The sequence below is a fragment of the Orbicella franksi genome, chromosome 5 (genome assembly GCF_964199315.1).
Source record: "Orbicella franksi chromosome 5, jaOrbFran1.1, whole genome shotgun sequence".
NCBI lineage: Eukaryota > Metazoa > Cnidaria > Anthozoa > Scleractinia > Merulinidae > Orbicella > Orbicella franksi.
The window spans coordinates 13343178-13350413 of NC_138149.1; the positions used below are offsets into that span (position 1 = coordinate 13343178).

Below are 7236 nucleotides of genomic sequence, written 5' to 3' on the forward strand. Positions count from 1 at the left end.
ATTTATTTCGTAGAATAAAGTATTTATTGCAATATATATAAAAGTGAGATTCGTCTTCAATTTGATTAGATGCACAAATAGGGCAGAGTCTGTTAACCCTTGGTATTTGATCATATCTACCAGTCTCAATCCTTAGTTTGTGATTGCCTATCCTAAATTTCACTAGTCCTTTTCTTTCGCTTAGTTTGCTTGTTAGGCCTAAATAAGAGGAGGGTGTATAATCGTTCTTAAAAGTGTTGAAAAATTTTAGTTTGATAGAGTTTTGCATGGTATGTTGCCAATATAAATATACTTTTGCTCCATTAGGCCAACATGATGTTTGATTTTAGCGTTAGTTAAGTACGTAAGATCAAAACAAGGGAAATCATAATATTCAGACATACTTATACATGTAATATTGGAATAATAATTATTTTTACCAGCGTGATGAAGATCTTACGACATGCGAAACATTTGTTTAACAATGGAGCAATTATCCTTACTTAGAAGATATGAGGAGTAATTCATGATTTTCTGATTGATAGCTAAAATGAGAGGAAACCTACCAAGGCCAGCCCTGCATGCTACATTGGATGCTTCATTGCTTACTTCTAAATAACGTTTACAGAATTGGAGATGTGTTTTTTCGATCTGGGAACTGTCCCAAGACTTGAGATCAGATTTTGCATATGCACCCCAGACTTCACTGTTACATATCAAAATTAGGGAGATCATTGCGCCGAAAATTTTATTCGCTAGGAATGGAGGTAGTTTGCTGAAATTTGTGCGTTTTCTAAGACTGAAGAGGGCATGAAGGGCCTTTTCTTTCAATTTATCAAGTGCCAATGAAAAGTTACCCGTTGAAGAAATGAGTGTTCCCAAATAAGTATAATTTTGAACAATTTCAACAGGCTCATTGTCGATATGAACATTAGACACATACTCTATACATTTCTTAGCACGTTTTTGAAAGATCATAACTTTGGTTTTTTGTTGGATTGATACTTAACATCCATGTCTTGCAATAAGATGATAGAGTGTTGAGGCAATTTTGCAGTCCTATTTTTGATCTTGACGATATGACTAAATCGGGGGTCAGATAGAATTTTTTCAAAAGAGAATGGTATGTCATTAATAAAGAGGTTGAACAGTAACGGGCTCAAAATACAACCTTGGCGTACCCCTCTTACGTATGGAAAGGGCCGTGTTTGATGTTGGCCAATTTTTATGGAACATGTAGTGTTTGAATACAAGCTCTTTATGAAATTGAAAAAACAGCCACCGATACTAATTTGTAATAACTTAAATAAAAGTCCGTCATGCCAAACTGATGTCGAAAGCTTTTTGAATTCGACAAAACAAACATAGCTTTTTTTCGTTGTGGTGATGCACGTTTTTATCTACTAGAGTTCTCAATGTAAGAACATGGTCTGCTGTTCGATTTTTGGGTGGAAAACCAATCTGGTAATTGTGCAAAATATTAAGAGAATTGACATGCTCAAGCAGTCGCTGATTTAAAATAGAACAAAATAACATTCCCAAACAGCTTGAGACACAAATTCCTCGGTAGTTTGATGGTTCATTTCTTCCTCCTGATTTATATATTGGTGTAATAAGACCGCGACACCACGTATTGGGCATTATACCTGAAGTAAGAATTGAGTTGAAGAATTTAAGATACGCGAGCATCATTTCTTGAAGACCAGGTTTGATCATTTCGTTTTTTTTGTTTTGTCCGAGAACGCCGATTTGTTATTTTGCAATCTTTTAGCGGCTATAAAAATATCATTTTCGGTGATCAAGTAGTCTAAAGAGGGAAACTGCCCTCTATGATGTTCCAGAAGTTTTAGATCATTCATTATTGACTCCTGAATAGGATTTAAAGGACTTTTCGAGTGAAGGGAACGGAAGTATGTTAACCAGTTATACTCTGACTGAGATTGACGGAATGTCGTCCCTATCTTTTCGCGTGTCATCCATTGATTTTAAACATTTTCAAAAGCGTTTTTTGTCTGTCTTCTGCATTTTCCTCTCACTCAGTGCTTTTTGAGTTGTAGTGATCACTTTTTTTCTTCTTCAGTAGCTTTTTGTATTCTGTTAAAGTATCATGATACTGCTCTCGTAAGTATGCACTTAAAGAATCTCTGTGGTTTTGGTTTGAAATTTTCCTTAGCTCGTGTTTCTTAAAGCGAGATTCTTTATCAAACCATTTTTTTGTTCGATAACGGTTTCATGTTTGTACGATTTTTTCTTATTCTCATCTGTAAGCATCTTTTAGCTGCTGAAATTAACATGTTTTCTACTTTTTCAAACGAGGTGTTGACATCTTCATTGGGAATGTCATCCTCACTGTAGTCTCGTAATAGCATTTGGAGAGCTGGTGAACGTAAGATATCTTTGAATTTTGTAGCAGAATCATTTTCCCAAAGAAACTGCATCGGAAGGCGAGACAATTGATTGTTTTCATGTGAGGAGGTAAGTTGGGAAGTGCTTGTGTCAATATTTATCCAGGTTACTATAGGACTATGGTCCGATAATGAGCATGGCTACTTGACGACAAAATTTGAAACATTGGAAAAAAGATCTTGGTCACAAATTGCGTAATCGATGACACTTATTCCGTTTCTTCCGTGGAATGTGGGTCTTCCCAAAGTATCACCGCTGACTCTTCGTTTAGAATTTTGAGATCGGCGCTTTTGCAAATATCAAGAAGTCTTTGACCATGAGAATTTAACTCGTTGTCATAACTGTTCTGTCGACTGGGACGAAATGAAGAGTCAGACTGATCATTTGTTATGATGTTATGTCCGTCGTGACGAACACTGTCTGCCTATTTTCCTGCCTGCACATCTGCTCGATTCATTTTCATAAGAAAGGTCATTCAATTTAATTTAATTTTAGAAAACATTCTCAGGGGCAGATAGAAGAGTCTGATAACTAAGCATTGGTGAAACATTTTAATGTCCCTTAAAAATGTCGGCTTTTTTAACTTGAGCGGAGATCTGACATCTCTAAAAGGTACTTACAGCCGAGAAACGGGCTATGCTTTTAGGTGATAGCTGAGAAATCTGAGAAATAACGGAATTTTGGTTTAAAGATCACAATTACTGAGTTTCCTGGTTGTGTCATAGCTATCTAAGGATAAAAGTCGAAAAATATATTGACGGAAAGCGAATACAGATAACGCGACAAAGCGAAAAGCGAAGAATATTCATGTCGAGGAAACTTACCATTTAAATAAGCACTATTTGTCCTTTTAATGCTGACTGTGGTTTCAAATGGAAATTAGAATTGATGTTTAAATAGATCAATTTGCAAACCAAAATTATCAATCAATCTTGACGACAAAGTAATCATTGTAATCAAAGCGAAACTCCGCACAGGAATTATGTGAATTATCCACATCTCCAGCAAAGATTTCTCAATTCTGTATGTGACAGACTGATGCACCAGGGCGTTTTTCCTCTTCAGCTTGTTTACAAATGTTATAGTTTTAATATCTGCAAAGTTCTAGTCAAAATGTAAGTTAACTGCGGATTGCGTAAGGTGATCTACAATGTAAAGTGTCACAAAACTGAAGCCCAAAAAAAAGGGACATTTCATTTCGGTGCAAGTTGGCCAATGAGGATTTAGTAATTTTGCCCTCTATGTTATAATCACTGATATAGCTTTCCGTTTGTAATGAAAAAACAAAATAAGAAAAAGTACACCTTGGCATGTCAATGTGTCATGTACAAAGGTTTAACAACCTTTGGTGGAGATATGGTTACCTCAACGTAATTTATTTTGTCAGAGTAAAAAGGCCGTTAACTTGTTTCCTATATAATAGTATGCATGCAAAAATTTCACCATGCTGATTGGCTGAGAACTTGTCGATTAATCCCAAACAGTGCAGAAAGTTGAAATTGAGTGCAAAAAGTTGGAATTAAAATGATTGACAGGAAAGTCGCGGAAGCCCAACCAAACAAAATGGCGGGCGGCTCAAAGAGAAATATGACGATATTTTAATACAGAGTTTGAAGAAGAATGCTATGAACAAAACACCCTACAAAGCTCAAATAACTAGGTAAAAGTCTGGAAGTCTTTGGCTGCTCAAAAGGGCTATGACGAAGGTATTGAAAAGAACGAACCGGGGGTCCCGAACAAAATCCTCAAGTAATTTTACTTAACAGTTTGTAACAAGGACAGGGACGATTACGAACCTGATAGCCCTCGTGTGATGGTTAATACTGAATTCATCGAGAATCCCGACCAAAACTCGCCAGTCCGGACTATCCGCAAAGCCCAGAAGCTTCCTTCCAACAGTGTTTGCTACTGGAGGTGATAGATGTCTCGTTATAATCTTCAAACAGTTTCTGTCGCGTCGTCCTTCCGAAATACGTACAACCGGTCCACTTTATCTGTCTTGTATGTCAAATCCATCCTCGCAAGTTTGGTACAAGCGACAGCCGATGGGAGTGAACAAGCTCAACGACATGATGAAGGCCGTAATCAAAGGAATGACCCTGGAAGATTCATGGAAAACCTTTTCCAACCACAGCGCCAGGAAAACAGTAGTAAAGGAACTAAAAACAGCAGGCCTGGAGCGAAGTTCAGTCGTAAAAGTAGCGGGCCACCGAAACGAGAAGTCACTGGATGACTATGACGAAGGAGATGAAAATGAGCAGCGACACTCGCAGCAACAACTTCAACAAAGCAGGTTTTGCCGGTCAGATGCCAAGTTACATCTCTGGCCAGAATGATCAGCGTCAGTCTTTTATGAACATGAACCATTTCCACCAGTGTCAAGTCACTTTCAACATCGGAAGCACAGCAGCTCCTGAAAAGCCACAGTCAGCTCCGGCCTGAAAAGCCACAGTCAGCTGCACCGCATGGCGTGGACAATATTTCTAACTGATCAGTTCAGTTTTGGAAAAACTTCAATTGTTGAACATGTTGATCTTAATTAGAATCGACTGCAAACATTATCAAGTGAACCAGTTTTGACGTCTTTTCAGTCCGCCTTTTTCTTTGAGGTTCCCAAATTGAAAACGCTTTAGAATGATGGATGCTTCCAGAATTTGATCTTTGTCGATTGAACGATATTTTTGGTCGGTACTTTGTTTACAAGTTTTGGCATGTCAATCAAGGCTGTCATTAATCGACCAATAATGTTAATGTAGGTGGGACCAGTGAGCCGCGACACGAAATCAACACGATCAAAGAAGAATCAGACTCAAATTTTTGCATGTATATTATTAACAAGTAATCCAATGATTTTTCTCGTGTAATTTGGAACAAATAAGCACTCGTAAATTTTAAAAAGACTACAAAAGACTACAAATTCCACGAGCCCATAGGGCGAGTGCAATTTTTTGTAGTCTTTGAAAAATTTACTTCTGCTTATTTATTCCAAATAGCACTCCAAATCATTTGATTACCTATACAAATAACTTTCTATCTCTTTTAGACATTACCCGCAAGATTAAGTAAAGAAAACGATGTTTCCCTTTGATGACAACAATTATTGCGAAGATACAAGAGACGCAGCTATCGTTTACAACATGCCAAGCATCAGCGATCTCGTCATCCAGATACTTTTGATTTGCAGATTCATTCATTTCAACATCCATTTTAATTCACATTTCAACTTAACGTAAACGTCATCAGGACAATCGACATCGATTGGACATCGATTGGGTGGAAAGCCTCTCTTTGACATCAATATTCTCCGCTTTAGTACACTACCATTGAAGGCTCTCGTGTTCATTCCTGGTGTATTTGTTCTCCGTGGATATATTTTGGACGTTTATAGCCTCATATATCTGTGACACAAGCAGGACAGTAATTGTGATCGTTAAAATCAAAAGACGAAAGCAGTTATCCCGACACAAGTGTGTTTAAATCATGTTATACGCAGTCGCCATCGTATTCATCGTCAACTTCGCACTCGAGGCAGCCGTCATCATCATTGGGAACGCGTTCACTATTTTTGTTTTCAAGACTCAATCTGGACTCCACCTTAAACGAACTTGCCTTCTTCTGATCAACCTGGCCGTCGCTGATCTACTCGTAGGCGTAGGAGAAGTTGTAGTCCTAGTAATTCACAGAATTCCGAGAAGTGATATCAGAACTTTGACTGTTTGGTAGTCCGTTCAAGCCTTTGGTTTGTGCGTGTCGGTGATGTTTCTCGCCGTTTTATCGATGGAACGCGTTTACGCCGTGTTTTGGCCACTGCGTCATCGCGTAACAAGCGCTCGAGCTTACATTTTCAGCATCGTTATCGTCTGGGTAATTGGGTTATGCACCACAGGTCTGTCTTTTTTAACAGTATATCACGCAGATGTGGATACCGTTTATGCCGTGGCCACTGCTGATTTTCTCCTTTTTATTTCACTCGTCATTATCTGCGCAAGTTACTTATCTATTCGTTCGCGACTGTACGCTACAAAACCTGACTTACAAGACGGCCAAAGAAGATCAACGCGCGACCAGAATATACGACTTTCAAAGACATTTTACATAGTTGTCGCTGTGTCGCTCATCTTTTGGTCGCCTAGTTTCGTAGTGTACACCATCAACGCATTTTGTTGGCAGTGTTTTTCTCCGACGTTGCTGTGGTTTGGCCAAGTTCTACAATTAGCAAATTCGATGGTGAATCCGTTCGTGTATAGCTTTAGGATGAAAATATTTAAAGATGCCTTGAAAAAGTGCTTGAAAAAGCGCGATGATTTAAAACCTGTTACCCTCCGAGTGCAAAACGCACCCCAAGAATTTACCACGCACTTATAAACTGAAAACTGGGCTTGAAAAACGTCCGTACAGAACTTTATTGTACACTTTGGTTGTGTTGCCAGTGATATTCGTTTGTATAATTTGCTGTCGATTATCTTTATTGAACACTCGTCATCCAAAACATTGACTGAATTAATTAAAAGCTTCTAATCCGAACGTGAATGAAAAACTGAAACATTTAGCTATGTGCCGCTTTAGGTTAAGCCATTTTACAAGAAAATCAGTTATCAGAGAAATCAAGGTTAATTCAGAAACTTCGAGCAACTCGTCAATCTTAAAAAATTCTGCTGATTGCAACCTTTGCAATGGATGGTTTTTACCTCTTTATTTATTTGTCTTTTTATCATCTCGGCAAGTGAGAGGCTCATGAGTTTTCGTTGAAGCTTGTGGCTCATGTTTAAACTCGTTTCCGCTCCCTTTCGTGCCCCCAAGCTCCGAGAATGTTTTTTAAACATGAGCGGAATTGAATGAGCCGGATTATAA

At 38.2% G+C, this 7236-nt stretch overlaps 1 pseudogene; it reads left to right on the forward strand.

Annotated features, from left to right (window-relative positions):
• Positions 1-5683: 5683 nt before the first annotated feature.
• LOC145487220 (octopamine receptor beta-1R-like) lies at positions 5684-6802 on the forward strand (annotated as a pseudogene).
• Positions 6803-7236: the final 434 nt, after the last annotated feature.